Source organism: Salvia miltiorrhiza, chromosome 5 (genome assembly GCF_028751815.1).
Source record: "Salvia miltiorrhiza cultivar Shanhuang (shh) chromosome 5, IMPLAD_Smil_shh, whole genome shotgun sequence".
Taxonomy (NCBI): domain Eukaryota; kingdom Viridiplantae; phylum Streptophyta; class Magnoliopsida; order Lamiales; family Lamiaceae; genus Salvia; species Salvia miltiorrhiza.
Genome location: NC_080391.1, coordinates 24,253,782 through 24,270,532, shown reverse-complemented (window position 1 = coordinate 24,270,532; position 16,751 = coordinate 24,253,782).

Sequence of the window (16,751 nt, the reverse complement as noted above, 5' to 3'; positions counted from 1 at the left end):
TTTTATATATATCAGTACACTCATTTTTTATATATATTAAACATAGTTCATAAATAGTTTTTTCACCTTAATGCACAACAACGATTTGAAAATTAAAATAATATTATAATTATTACTAATTTTACTATATATTATACATATACCATGTATACATAAAATGATATAATATTATGAAATTTCAAAAAGTATTAACATAACTCCAACATAAAATTTTATAATTGTATTACAAAAATATATAACTTTTAATAAAATTTATTAATAAATTGAATATAGTACTATTATAATTACATACTTGTAAAGAAGATGAAGACTTGAAAACATTTAAAACTAAACCTTGTGTGAATAGATAACAGTTCAAATTTCTATCACCATACGTTCAAGTGAAATAAATTTATATTAGTATAGATTTGAAAGTTACAAATATGGTTTTGTTAAAATTTACTGGGTTAAATACCAAATTCAATCTCAAGGTTGTACCACCTTGTGTAAAAATAACCTTAAAGCAACGTTAGTTGCATTTAACCCCTTACTGTATTATTTATTAAAAGAATTCGACCACTCTTTGAATGACTGTTACCTTCCATCAAGATTTTTTTTTATATATTACATGGGGCCCACTTCACCTTCCTCTCCACCACCTCTGAGTACCACACCCATTTTTCCTTCTCTCTCTCTCAGCCACCATGGCCACGCGTCACCGCAGCCTCCACCTCCTTTCCTTCCTGAGCCTCATTCTCCTCTCCACAGCCATGTCAAAGCTGTCCCTCTCTGGGGCCCCTCAGCTGATCCTCATCCGCCTACTTCTGCACCTAGAACAACGTCAAGCGCGACTCCACCAACGCCTTCGTCACCAGCATCAACCTCGACTTCCCAGTCATCTCAGACACTCTGCCTTTCGAAACCAACCAGCTCTCCCAACTCCATTACCTCGTAGTCCAGCAAAACTCCCTCATTGGAGCCCTACCTTCCTTCCAAAATATGACCTCTGTCGAGCAACTCAACCTCGACAACAACAATTTCACTTCAATCCCAACAACTTCCTCGCAGGCCTCACCAATCTCCAAGTTTTCAGCATAAGTGAAAACAACAAGCTCGCTTCCTGGAAAATCCAACTTATTTGACCGATAGTTCAAATCTCGTCAAGTTCTACGCCAGCAATGCTAGCATTAATGGCGTCGACATTCCAGACATTTTTTATTCCTTTCCTAATTTGCAGGATTTGAGGTTGTCCTACAACAACTTGAACGGATCTCTGCCAGGATCTTTCTCCGGATTAGAGATTCGGAATCTCTGGCTCAACAACCAGGACCAAGGCTTATCTGAAATTCAACAATCTCTGGTGGGAATCAGTGACGGGGGCGTACATCTCATTCGATGGGAACTGGCAGCGGAGACTGAGGAATTTGGGCTTTTAAGGCTTAGATAGTCTAGATTTACGAGCTCTGGGGCATCGTTTCTTGTTCATTGAGATAGGAGTTCTGCTGTTGCACATATAAAATTTATAAAAAAAAAAATCATAGATGGAAGGTAACGGTCGTGAGCAAGGGTGGACATATTATTTTAATAAATGGTACAATAAGCGATTAAATGCATAGTTTCCTTAGGGTTATTTTTGCGCAAGGTGGTACAACCATGAGGTTGTATTTGGTATTTAACCCAAATTTACTTTGAGTTTTGCTTCGAGATCCACATTTGGTTCATTGTCATCTCAGTACTCTAATCAATTACATATATTGAAATGATTAAAAAAAAAAATCCACAGCTCAACCTATGCTACTTAAGACTTGAGGAACCCATAATTGTACAAATTTAAACTCTAACGAGATGTTTGGCTTGAGTGAGTGCTAAACATGATTGATAAAATAATTCAACTTAATCAAATATTTTGTTTGCATGATTGGACAAATTGTAGAAATTTAAACTCTAAGGAGACGTTTGGTTTGAGTTCTAAACCTGATTGATAAAATAATTCAACTTAATCAAATATTTAGTTTGTATGATTGGACACATGATGGATAAATTTAGCCAGCATCTAATCATCCAAATAAATAATTATTATATCATCCCAAAGTTCATTGAATTATTTAATCTTATTTATCACATTAATTGAATTATTTAATCACACAGAGTTAAGGGAAGAGTTCAGAGCAGAGCATAACTTTTCTTTGCAGAGATCTGAGCTTTTGGTAGGCAGGGGGGTGTTTGCGGCGACGGCGTATAACCGGCCGTGTAGCTACCCTTGCTGCTTACCTGTGGTTTATGTCTTCTTGGTTTGTGAGTTTGAGGATGGTTTGTTTTTGGCAACGGAGTCTCACCGGCCAAAACTTTTTGCCTCAGGTTTTACCGTGTCTTGGGTTCACGGCAGTGGGGTGCTTACGGCGACGGCGTATAACCGGCCGGGTAGCTATCCTTTCTGTTTTTTGTGGGGTTGGCTGGGTGGTTGGTTGTGGGGATGCTTACGGCGACGGCGTATAACTGGTCGTGTACCTTTCCCTTCTTTTGGTTTGGGTTCGTTTGAGGTTGGCATTGGCGACGGCGTCTAACCGGCCTTTTTGCCTTCCGTTCTGTTTGGGTTTTGGTTTTCGTTGGGTTAGAGCCGAGATTGTTTGGGGACGATGGTTAGGCCGGAGTTCCGGAAACTTTCTCTTCCGCTCTTTCCAGCGTTCTTTTTTTGTCTTGTAGACGAGTACTTTTTTCCTTTTTACGGTTTTTCCCTTTAGGTTTTCCGTAAAAATGTTTTAATGAGGCTCGGCCCTTAGTCTGCTTTTCATGTGCTTTCAAGGGTTCTTTTAGGTTTTTCCTTTTCTTTTTTATATAAAATCGCAGTTTAATATAATAATTTATCACATTCATTAAATCGAACAAATCCTAAGGTAACCAAAAATACTCCAAACTAATCAAATACAACCACCGAGTCAGGTAGTGTACAAATGACCGTATGAGCATAGTCCAACAATTATTTTTTATTTGCAATATATCCGTACCAACAAACACAATGATGTTGTGATGCAAGGGATTGAGATATTGGTCGCCAATAATGTGAAAAAATATATATATATATATATAAAAATAAAAAAAATCCTTGCTTTGCTTCTCCATCATCATGGATAGCTTGCAAGTAGTACATTCAAATGTTTTTCCTACATTTTTCAATAAAACGATATGAGGTTTTATTGAATGAGTTAAGATATCCACACAATCATTGAATTACTTTTCATTAGGATGTGGATGATTTATGTTTAATGATATTAATTCTTCATCCACTTCCTTCCTACAAGAAATTGAGTTTTTACCCACACATACATAATAATGTGTGGGAGAAAAACAATACCTACACATAACCATACCTTTAGCCACATTTACGTGTGTGGGTGAAAACTCAATTTCTTGTAGCTCTGCCATTTACTCGTCACCTAAACCTTTAACATGACTGTTCCCAAACATCCCATAAACATCACATTGTCAAAACCATAGGCCACCTCCCATAGCATTTCAACTAAGTGTCTGAATGAATTGAATGTTGCTATATTGAGGATTTTCCGCTAATTGGAAGTAGAAAAATCCATACTATATCATTCAAAATCTGCAAGAATATTGCACATTTAAGTAAACATTGGACCAACTTTATCCGTCAAAATTCTAGTCTTTTCAATTACTTAATTCTTAAAAAGTAAAAACTCATAATGAAATGTACAAAACCAAGTAGTGATTACACTTCATACAAATAAAATTACATAAAACACAATTAAGCAAAGATTAGAGGAAAAAATGAAGAACACTTTTTGAAATCACCTTTTATTATTGTCACTATGTGTAACAAAATTGACGGAGGCATGTCCAAAGAAGTCTTCCCAATTGTGCAAGCCCATGGTTTTCAAATGAATTAATCAAAGTAGTAAAAACAATATTTTTTAGAATATTATATTTAGAAGACAAAATTCTATAAATTTCTTATATTATTATATAAAATAGCTTTAATAAAGATAATAGCTTTAAAATAAAGATGAAACCATCTTATAGTTGAAGGCGTATCAAATGAATGACCAAGATCTTGACAAAATATTTTTATCTAATGATTATTATTATCTATTTAAAAACTCCACCTAAATATCTAAATATTTTTTCTTTAAAATTTTCTATTAGTGTTGAAAGAGTTTTTAAACTATTAATTACTTTTTACTGATCTGCATTTCAAAACATATTTTTTTGAGGCATTAATTGTCTGTAAATCCACAAACTATTTGTGAATATTGGTAAAAAAAATTGAACTATATAAAGTTGTAATATAAATACATAAACTTTAGCCAATTTCGAAATTTGCCCTGAATTTTAATTTCGTCCAAATCAAAATATATATGACAAAATTAAAGCCGATATAATATGAGTCCCATTTCGAGATAGCCATTTTGAATAGTAAAAACAATATTTGGTCACCCATCTAAAAAACACAAATTTTGACCTTTTTTTTTACGTTTTAACACTCTTTTGCCCTTAATTAGGGCGGATCAGATTCGGGTTTGCGCGCAGGTTAGGTACACTTGGCACTATTAGTGCCAAAAGTACCAACAAGAAAAAAAAAACTAAGTGAATTGGTACTTTTGACACAAATGACAATATTAGTGCCAAAAGTACCAACAAAAATTTAAAAAAAAATCAAGTAAATTGGTACTTTTTGGCACAAATGGTAATATTAGTGCCAAAAGTAGGGCTGGTAATCGGGTCGGGTTCGGGTACCCTACCCGAAAAAATCGGGTACCCGAACCCGAAAATCCCCTAAACCCTATACCCGACCCCGACCCCGAAATTGAAATAGGGTACCCTAATACCCGACTCGGGTATCCGAGTCGGGTATTCGGGTACCCTAAATTACCCGATCTGTAGGAACTTTCAGATCTGTACAGAATTTTGGAGGAGGAAGAATCTGGGCAGATTTCGGAGAAGAAAAGGAGACTGGGCGTGGATCAAGTGAAGGCTTTGGTTTCAGAACCGCCGTGCGCGGTGGAAGACCAAGCAGTTGGAGAGAGATTACGGCCTCCTCAAAGCCAACCACGAAGGCCTCAAGCATAAATACGAGTCCCTCCACGACGACAACAACAGCCCCATCACCTCCTCTGGCTGGATCCTCCACCACAGCCCTCACCGCTTCGGCGGCGGATTCTCGGAGGCGAAGCGAGTGTCGTTGTAGACGCCAGCAAGATTTACCAAACGCGGTTCGTGAAGATCGATCTGTCGCGGACTGGGGAGGCTGGGAACGACGGCGACGCGCCGACGCTGGGCTGGCGAGGGGCGACGGCGAGTGGGGCGGCCGGCCGGGGCTGGACGTGAGAGCCGAGACAGCTAGGGCTGGGAGTTCACAGTTCAGTTTGGGAATTGGGATTTGGGAGGGATGAATTGAAACAGGGGGCGCGGGACGGGAGGGATAAATTGCTAGGGCTGGGAGTTTTTACTTTTTAGTTTTAGATTTCATATCATATGTAATTTAATTAAATAATTTAAATAGTTTAAAATTTATTAATTAAAAAAATCGGGTAATTCGGGTATACCCGATACCCGATCGGGTATACCCGATACCCGATTATTTCAACCCCTAACTACCCGATCCCGTACCCGATCCTGAAAAAATCGGGTATCGGGTACCCTATACCCGATTTTTTCGGGTCGGGTATCGGGTACCCGATTACCCGAACCCGAAATTCCCAGCCCTAGCCAAAAGTATCATTCGATGATTAAACCCTAAATGAGGAAACTAAACCCTAAATGAAGAATGTAAACCCTAAATGGAGAATCTAAATCCTGAATGGAGAATCTAAACCCTAAGTGGAGAATTTAAACCCTACGGGGAAGTGTTCAAAATAGTCATATAACTACACTCATTTATATAAGACAAGACAATGTATCAACGCAAGTATACGACACTATTGGCACTAATATGGTCACTAGTACCATTCGTGCATGACTCTATTGGCACTAATAATGCCAAGTTTACCAATTTACTTGAATTTTCTTTTTCTTTTTTTTTTTCTGTTCTACTTTTGGCACTAATAGTACCAAGTGTACCTAACCCGCGCGCAAACTCGAATCCGGTCCACCCTAATTAAGGGCAAAATAATCCTAAAACATAAAAAAAAATGATCAGATTTTGTGTTTTTCAAATCAGTGGCCAAAATTTGTGTTGCCTTCTTCAAAATGACCACACGGATGTATTGTTTCTATAATATATACTCCCTCCGTCCCATTGGCACGGGAATCAACGAGCTATTGTTTAGTTATTTAAATATGTTTTTAAATTTATGATTAAATAGTTAATTATATAAGAGTGGATTTTTAAAATGGCCACTTTCATATTGTAAAAGTAAAAATTGTCCACTAAGATAAAAATATTAAAAAAATGGCCACTGTTACCAAAATACCCTTCACATTAAAAATTAAAAAAATTTCCACTTCATTTTATCCTTTAAACACCACCCCTTTAAAAAATCCCGCATTTCACAACCAGTCGAATTCACAACCAAAATTTGGTTGTGAATTAGACTGAATTCACAACTAGTCGAATTCACAACCAGAATTTAATTCACAACCAGAATTTTTTGGTTGTGAATTCACAACCAGTCAAATTCACAATCAGAATTTAATTCACAATAAGAATTTTTTGGTTGTGAATTCACAACCAGTCAAATTCATAACCAAAATTTAATTCACAATCAGAAGTTTTTGGTTGTGAATTCACTGATTGTGAATTTACAACCAGTCGAATTCACAATCAGAATTTAATTCACAACCAAAACTTTTTGGTTGTGAACTCACAACTAGTCGAACTCACAACCAAAATTTAATTCACAACCAGAATTTTTTTATTGTGAAGTCACAACTAGTCGAATTCACAACCAAAATTTAATTCACAATTATAAGTTATTTTGGTTGTGAATTCAAGTAGTTGTGAATTTGTGTTTTTAAAGTTTGAATTCACAAATAAAACTATAATTTATTTTTAATTGTGAATTCATAGATCTGGTTGTGAATTCATGAATATTATGTTGTGAATTTATCGAGCTGGTTGTGAATTCAAGAACATTAAATTGTGAATTCATAGATTTGATTGTAAATTCAAGAACTTTAATCAATTATCAAAAATCTCTTTATCTTTCAATCAATCTATACACTCTCAAAATATCAGCTAAATATATTAATTAATTGTCAATACAATACAATGATACTTAAGCATAATACAACGAAATCACGTTACGCAACCCAAAAATGGTTGAATTTTCCTAAATCCACAATCGAGCACTAATGAATCTCATTATCAATTTTTAACTCCATAAAGAAAACAGAAGCCAAAGTTCAATTAACCATCACACAATTATAGCACCTGATAGCCTTATTGGAGATTATTGAGTGGAATCTCAAGTCGCAACAATTATAGCAGTAACCTCCAAATTTCTAGATCTGTAGCTGAAAACAACTCTCAAGGAACCGATTTTCATAGATTACTGGAGTTGAGGAAGTTAATGAAAGAACGGGCGATGCGGGTGGAGAGAGGGGAATCGATTTTCAGAGCTCGTCGCAGGCGAAGAAGTCGGCGTTGAAGCTTGTATCAGAGCTCTGCTCGTGGGGACGGAACCGGGCGAAGGTGGTGGAAGGCGGCGTGACCCGGTGGCGAACCAGCTCTGTCGCTACGTGGAGGGGCTAGCGGAGCTTAGATCTGAATTGGAGATCGAGCATGAGAAAGAGAGAGTTTGGTAAGAGAGGCCATTTTTTCCGGCGATGGACTGCTCGACCTCAGGCGGCCGAGAATCGCGGTGGTGGCAGCCTTGTAACCGCTGCTCGCCGAGAATCAGGGGCGGCGACGGGCGGCAGAGAGCTGAGAGAGAAGAGAGAGAAAGAGAGTGGAGAGAGAGAGAGAGTATGGACAGATTGAGATAAATTTTTATTTTTAGGGGAGGGGTATTTCCGTCTTTTTGTTCAAAAACTGGCTACTTTTTATTATTTTTATCTTAGTGGACAATTTTTAAGTTTACAATATGAAAGTGGATAGTTTTATATATTAACTCATTATATAATTAATTTTTTTTAAATGATTTTTAATATAAAATTTAAATGAATTAAATCTGTATATTTTTTTTAATTCAAAAATACACCCCCCAGCCGCCGCCTACCTGAACCCTAGATCCCCAAAAGTCGCAGTCTTACCCCATTATCGGAGTACGCTGCCGCCACGCCTTTCCCCGACCACTGCCTCGAAGAACGACACTGCGGTCCCCGGGAATCGAGCGGGAAAAATTTGGGGCTTAGGGTTTCAAACGAATAGGGTGGCGACAGGGCTGACCCTTATGTGTTGGAAGTGGGGCAATAGCCCAGGGCCCCTAATTTTTGTAGACCCCAAAATATAGGCCCAATACTGATATCATACCCTATTAAAAATGTCAGATGGAAGGCAAGGGGTGACCCGCGGTAGGCGTGTCACCGAAGAAGAAAAGAAAAGGCGAGTATGCGTTGAGTTTTTGTGTGTGCATGATTTCTCAACTGTGGAAGAAGGACAAATGGGTTGAAGAAGGACAACTGGGGGTTGAAAATGAGTTTTTAAAAATAAGGGTGTAATTAATAGCTTTAATTAGAGTATTAAAATAACTTATACAAAATTTCTACTGAAATATATACAATACTAAAATATGTACATATATATGCATACATATACAGGGAGAGGTTCAAGAAAGAACCACTAAATAAAAAAAGAACGGAGAACCATTTTCAGCCATTCGATCATCAAGATCTACGGTGGATGCATCATCTTGTTGGATGAATGCAGATCCTGAGTTCGAATCCTGAAGGGAGCAATTTTTTTTTATTTTTTGAGTGAATTAATTTTAACAGCGAATGCATTAATTTTCACAGTGGATGCATTAGATTTGATGGTTCTTACGTTCTCACAAATGATGTAGTTCTCTCTAGAACCACACCCTACATATATATATATATATATATATATATATATATATGTGGATGAGTGTGTGTTGTGAATGTTAATATTATATATATATATATATATATATATATATATTATATTTAATGAAGATATAGTTTGATTTTAAAATTTATTTTTTGATAAATTAATAACAAATACAACCTAGCAACAATTATCCTAAAATAGATGATCGAGGATCATGACATTTTTTTATTATAAGGATCGTGACATTTTAAATAAGAACTACACAGTAAAACTATGAAAATGTGATAAATTTTATCAATAGAAAAAATTATAACAAAAAAATATATGTATAATCTAGAGTAGACAAAATGATTAAAAAAATAAAAATAAAAAATTATTTCCAAAAATAATAAGGCGATTTTTGATTGAAAAATATAACTTACTATTTTTGGAAGTGGTTGTGCTTTTATATAAATATATAGATATATAGATATAGATTTTTGAATTTATTAATTTAAGGTTAAAATGGGAAGAGTGTTCACATTGGTGCTGGCTCATCGTCGGCTCGAGTCGATTTGAGCGATGAGCCACCCGATGTAGACGGGTGAGGCTCGAATCTTGGCTAATCCGCTCTTCTAGATGAATGCGTGTCTCAAAAGCATACATGTTTTGTAAAGTGAAGGAGAGGAAGGCGGAATTCGGTGAGCTTAACGAAGAACAAGGCGAAATTGGGGTTATGATCCTTTCTTAAATTTTAAAACTAGTGTACCTCCCGAGGTGATTATGATTTTAGACTCGCGTGAGCTATGCATATGCTTTACAATTATTAATTTAAATTAATAAAAATAAAATTTGATATCAAATTTATTATTTGCAAAATGATTTAATTTTTTAATATAGCTAGCTAATGTAATTTATACAATAATATAAAATAAATTGACTAAGAATTCATATGTAACATTTAAATTTATTGTGAAAGATGATGAATTACAAATAAGTAATAGTAAATTTTTGCACCCTATGACATTTGAATCCTCGACCAATAATTAATTCAGCAAAGCCATGAATTTACCCGGTTGATCCCAAACCATAGCTCAACACATATTTTGAAATTTTAATTAACACATAATAATATTTGAACTTACTTTAATACTTTAATACCTATCAAAGATAATTGTATGGATAAAAAACACATTAATAGAAAATAAAAGAGTTGTCATATTTAGAAATCAACAATAATTTTGAACAAATTCAATTATGCATTATTTTCTTTATCTCTTCTAACTTTTTATTCAATAAAAATGGATTATTTAATATCGAATTGATTATTCATTCATTTAATGATGAAATAAATATTTAAAATTAAAATTAAAATTAAAATTAATGAAATAATAATATCTAATAACATATTTTTAAATTTTTTTATGTAATTAATTTACACGACCTTCTTTATTTTACTTCAAATTTAACCGATTTTCAACTTACTTTGAAAAATTAAATTCTAAATAATTAATCACTACTCTTTATTTTTAAAAATTAAATGCTCGTAATTAATTTTTGTTGACTTATTAACTTAAACTAATTATTTTAATATTTATTGAGTTAATGAAATGATTCTTCAATTCAACAAAAATAGATCCACATATTATTATCATAAAAACATTTGCAAACATTTTTTTGTGACATGACAATGTTATACTTTCTTTCTTGACAGAAATTATAATATATAATATTATCTTTTTATAATATTGACATTGTATTTTATTACCAAAATTTTCAATATAAAATAAATAGAACTACGTAATATGAAAATTCCAAATGTCACAACTAAGAAAATAACGAAGAAAAAAATAACAAAATGTTAAGAAGATGTTTAAGTGTGTCAGTAGTCTCAACTTTCAAAAACAATAATTAAAAAGCTAATAAATAAATAAAATGTATTTAATATATAGAAATTTTAAACGGTCATAACTTGCTCTTTTTAAATTGATTTATACATTTCATGCATCAAATTGACGATTTGAGACAGATTTATAAAAATCAATTAATTGAATAAGAGTTTGCGAAAGTACGCATGCATGAATTGTAATTCATAATTTTTAAATTGATTTAATATTAAATTAATTGGATGAGGTTATTGAGTTATCATTTTTTTAATATAAATTGTAATATATAAGAATTGCATAGTGTAATATTAATAAATTATTTGAAATATAAAATAAATGTAAAATTCATAATTTGAATGATTAAAATATTAGAAATAAGACAAAAAAGAAAATTATAAAAGTGAAATTGCGGTTCTTCATTTTAAGGAAAACTCTACTTCCTAAAATATAAATTGTTAATTTGTTAAATTATGGGATAAATTACAAATTGATTTGTACTGTCTTCTCGAAAGAGGTAAACATTAAATTTTGTTAAAATTGAATTAGTTTTTTTTTTTTTTTAACCAATTAGTTTTGTTTTATGGAATATTGAATTAGCTTATTTTGTTTAGAGAAGCTAACTGGCGGCGGTTTTCAAGATAATCAACTAATAGGTGGTTTAGTGGTGGTTATAATTTTTTCCACAAATTCCAATTATATCCTTGTAATTGAATTAAATTACATTTACTTTGCTTTTTATATATATAAAGATTATAGTTTGAGCTTGGGCTTCTGTTAAGAAAAAGAGAGAAAATTTATAGTTGGGTTTCTTTTATTGATACAAATTTTAAAATCATAGTTGAGCTTCTTTTATTGATATTAATTTTTTACTTATTTTTATTTTTATTTTTTATAATTACTGTAATTTTCAATTAAATTACAAATTTTAGGATTATTGTAATTTTTTGAATTTTCAGTTTTTCATTACTATTGTTTGGGCTATATTACTAATTTAAGTTTAAGTAATTTAAACTAATGCAATTTTAAATCAAGTAATTCTATTATTTAAATTTGTGTCATTTAAATTTAAAAAAAAGGCAAAAATCAAAACTAATTCATATGAGTCAGACCAATGTAGACCTTGACTCTAACTGGTCACGAAGCATGGATGAGTAAGTAACTGATTCAACCAATGTGGATGCTCTAAATGTTAATTTAATCTAAGGGTGCATTTTCTTTGATTGTAAATTTATCATGAAAAAATGAGGGATAAACAAAATTTCACCCTTTAAATCATTCATTTCGTACAAAATATTAGAATTTAACCCTTACCTATTCTCCTTTTCATTACAAATGAGCGATAATATTATCTTCTATTTTTGATGTGATAATATTTTTTCATAAATCGAAATTAATGACTTTTTGAAAAATATTAAATAGAAAAAAAAAATTGAAGGTAAAAAAACTCTACTTTTATATTCCCTTAGTCAAGTGGCACAAATTTTTTGCGCACACAGATTAAGAAGAATGTGTAAATTGATTAAAAATTATAGGATCTATATTTTTTTAAGGATTAAATTTTATTATTTATATAAACTTATAACGGAACAACTTAAAATAGAATATAGGCACTGTTAATGGACTAAGCGAATATTAATATTTAAATTATATATTAGAATAATCATTTCATGACAACTGTAGATAGTGGAAAGATCAATAATCTAAATCGGATCCTAGTTCCTAGCCACACTAAAAAAACTATACATGATCACTTCCTATAAATATATTCACTTCTTTTTGTATTTAAAAGAAATATGACACAACGTGCAATTGTAAAGTTATAGTAGTATAAATTATAAAGTTTTTTATTGGAAAAAAATACTAACAAAATTATGTTTTTATTTCACTGAGATTTCAAATTTTTGTTTCCATGAGTCTCAGCACTCTGAATATAATATGTCCTTTTCAACGGCATTTTTGTTCAAGTCCACTAAAAAATGATTCATTGAGATAAAATATAATTGTCTATCAATTAATATATACTCCCTCCATCCCCAAAATAAGTTACTCTTTGGGGACGGCACGGGTTTTAAGGAAAATGGTAAAGTGTATTGATAGTGGAAAAAAATATGTTATACTAATTAGTATTGGGAGTGATGAAAAGATGAAAAAGTGTTATAATTAGTATTGGGAGTGGTGAAAAAGTGAAAAGTAAGAATAAATAAAGTATTATTAGTGGTGGTGGGGTAGTTGTCCAAAAATAGAAAGAAAGAAAGATGAACTTATTTGGGGGACGTCCCAAAATGGAAAAAGAGGAACTTATTTCAGGGACGGAGGGAGTAAAATATATTTAAATTTTGATGTTGGGTATCATAGGGTCACTGAACAGGTGTATGGGGAGGGAGGAATACATCTGTGTGGCAATTCTTCGCGAAAACTGAAGTTTGAACAAGTAAGAGAACTTAACTGATACTGAAAGGCTTTTGAAAATAATATCAATTGAAAGTTAAGTTAAGTCTTAAAACAGTTTTCAATTGAAGTGAGGCTAGCGGCTGATACTGATAGTAATATCAGTGGATGATTTTAGGTAACTAAATCAGTCAGATAACTCCAGTCCAGATAGGGCTTCAGTCGAGTTTGAACGTAAACAGATGAGTGTTATGAATCTTACTGATTATCCAAATATTTATCAGTTAGACTAATAACACTAGCAGCGGAAATTAAATTTAGTTCAAGTAGCCCTAGAAAAGTTTGTCACTTAATAAAATCCTTAGTTTCTCTTTTCAGTTAATTAGTTTCAGTTGTACGCTATTTGTTGTGCAAGTAAAGAATAACTAAAAGCAAATAAAGAACACAAGGATTTTTACATGGTTTGGAAAACAAGTTCCTACGTCCACAGCCAGATGATTAGTCTGACAAACACTCTGGGCTTGTGCTTATGGGTGCACAACAAACCTTAGTCTAAAAATTAAATTTCCAGTACCAACACACTAGGTTGGATTTCTCGTTCTTTCTTACCACGTTAAGACACAAAAGCCTTTTCCAGCGGGTGGCTAAGAACTTTGGAGTCATGGCACTGGTCTGAACTCCTCTCTACTCAAACACTCTTTTCGCTCGGTAGAAAAGGGGTTCGAAATACCAACTAGATTACAGAGAACAGACTCTCTATAATCGGGGACTTAGGCTTTGAATAAATTAAGGATTTGCCTAAGAAACTAAGAGAATATTTGTAATCAGTGAACTGATTTAGACTTTGATGATTCTCTTATTCGATTCAAACTTTTGAAGGCAGTGGAAGGTGAGTTGCGAATTTGGCAGAGGTTTAGCTTGTGCGTTTGAATCGATGAAAATTGTGGTGTTCCTCGAGCTCTATTTATAGGTGAAGTCTTGAATAGATCCGTTGGCTTAGATAGTCTTCAAGAATCCGTCCGTTGTGAGAGAGATTTGAAATTGGCTAAGGCTTCAATCTTCGAGGTTCCTAATTTGGTGAAAAACGACGTCTCAGGTACAGCAGGTAGGGCGCTTATGAAAATCTTGCACCAAAAAGGAATGCTATGCAGAGAAATGACGATCTTCAATATCTCTGCATTTAATACGGCTGTACTTGAAAGTGCGTGGCTTCCTTTTTAACGTTGAAACTTCAGTCCAAGGAAGAATGTCAACTGATACTTGACTTGATGTAGTAGCCCCACCGTATTTATTCTATTGTTGATTATATAATTAAGTTCATATATTAGATTCTAATATAGATAGTCGTCAAATAGAGGACTGTAGTAATCCAATTTCTATGTGGGATTAGTTGATTAAGTAAGAAATATAGATTCAATTATTTATATTATTATATAGGCAGCCCAATCTCTATATAAATTTAGCTTCAGCCCAATAGTGTTATTGTAAGGGCCTATAACTTTATTTGAAACCTAAACCCAGTTATTGTTTATAAATTCAGTTTTAGATTAGCCCAATAACTATTATTGGCCCAATGCGTAATGAAAAGCCCAAATCCATATATTATTTCAATAGGAATATCACCTTAAGACCCACATAAATATTCTTTAAATCAAATCCATATTATTTTCTCACTATTTATTTAGTTAGTTATTTTTTTTACACTGAAGGTCATATATCAAAGAAGAGAAGGCAATAGTTCAAAATCACCTATATCGTCGGACCACGATCAGGTGGGCTTTCTTATATAAAAATCAAAGTTTAGATTATGCTGCAGTTGAACAAAATCTTGCGAACTATTATCATTGCCTATCAATTTTAAGATTTATGTATAATACCTATCTGGCACCAGCAGTTAATCGAATTCAGATCTTGCTCTATCTAGATGTTAGATAGGATTAGTGTACACAAGGGACCGTGAGCCGTTTAGCGTATCGACCGGTTTAGGACCGTGAGCCGGTTTAACATATCGGCCGGTCAGTGACCGTAGAAGGTGGCCACCTTCTCGGCACACAGTTATCATTGCAGCTATGGTAGAGTACAAAGAAACATAGTCTGATCAGACGAACTTTAGTATAAGTAAATGACTAGTGGGTGCAGACTTTTTACTAAAATCTCTGTATTCCATGAGAAAAGGCATGATAATTTACAGTTTTAGTATGCATGTATGTAGATTTGGCTCGTGCCCACTGAGTATTCTGTACTCAGTCCTGTATGTATTTATAAACATGTAGGTTGAGCAGAGACGATGTAAAGATGATGTCGAGCGGTCTTTTGTTTCGATTGAATGTATATATAATGAGACGCGTGCCTTCAACATGCCTCTCCAGTCAGTCTTCCGCTACGAACACTTATTTTGTGTAAAGATCACAATAGGTCTTCTCTATTGTGATTCTCATATATAAATTACATCTTTGGCTTGTGAAATCCTTTCAAGTTTATAAAGAGTGACTTCTTTATACATTAGAATTTTCTTTCGGTTCAATGCAACTTTCGATCCGCTTCTACAGATTAATCCCTTTCTTTATTCCCGCTTCTTAATTCCCTCCCTTGGCCATGATTCCCCGGATTAACTATCCTTAGTTAAGCCCGGTCGTGACACTTGAGTATCAGTCTGCTAATTCTACGTGGTCCGCATTAATACTTCAGTCATCACTGATAGTTCAATGAAACTCTCGTCCAGTCAATACTTCAGTATTTGACTTTGTCTTTTCACAGCTATCTTCAGTTGAGGTCTTCAGTCTTCAGAACTGCAGTCCTCCGATCTTCAGTCTTCAGAACTGCAGTCTAACTAGAAAACATGAACTCTAACACTTGAGTTCGAAAGATTCTAGTCTATTACAAGAAGATCTTGGAATTTAGGTATCATCAAAATTAGGGATATGATATTTCATTAAGTTCTCAATATTTGATTTTTAATTAAAGGTGATATTAATTTTTTGATAAAAAAAATACATGTATTTTTACTTTTTTTAAAATTTAGTCGAATCAAATTAAAATTTCTGTAGTAATTAACTATAATTAATTATTTTTTTGACTTCTTTAGCATCAGGTAATCGTATGGTCATACTATTAAGTTTCAACGCAATTCTATTTCGAGTCGAATTCTAAAAATTTAAAAGTTCATGTACTATTTCTATCAAGAAAATCATGTACTATTTCTATCAAGAAAATTGTGTTGATTAAAAACTCAAAAACTTAAAAGTTCAAGTATTATTTCTCAAGAAAATTGTGTTGATTAAAAACTAGAATTAAGATATGTTTAGTGTCTTTATGCACAGTTAACCTGAAACTTAAAGATATATAAATTTTGTGTATAAACATTTTAAAATAAACTGAAAAGGAACAAAATATGATGATATGTTTAGATCAAACAACTACATGTAATGTATGATAAGTAGCGATGTCAGTCAAGTCAGTTGATTTGAGTTCCGATCAATTCGGTTGGATTGTTGGTCTATCCAATTACGAGTCATTCGGATTGTAATTTTTTTCAGTTAAAAATTCTCGAT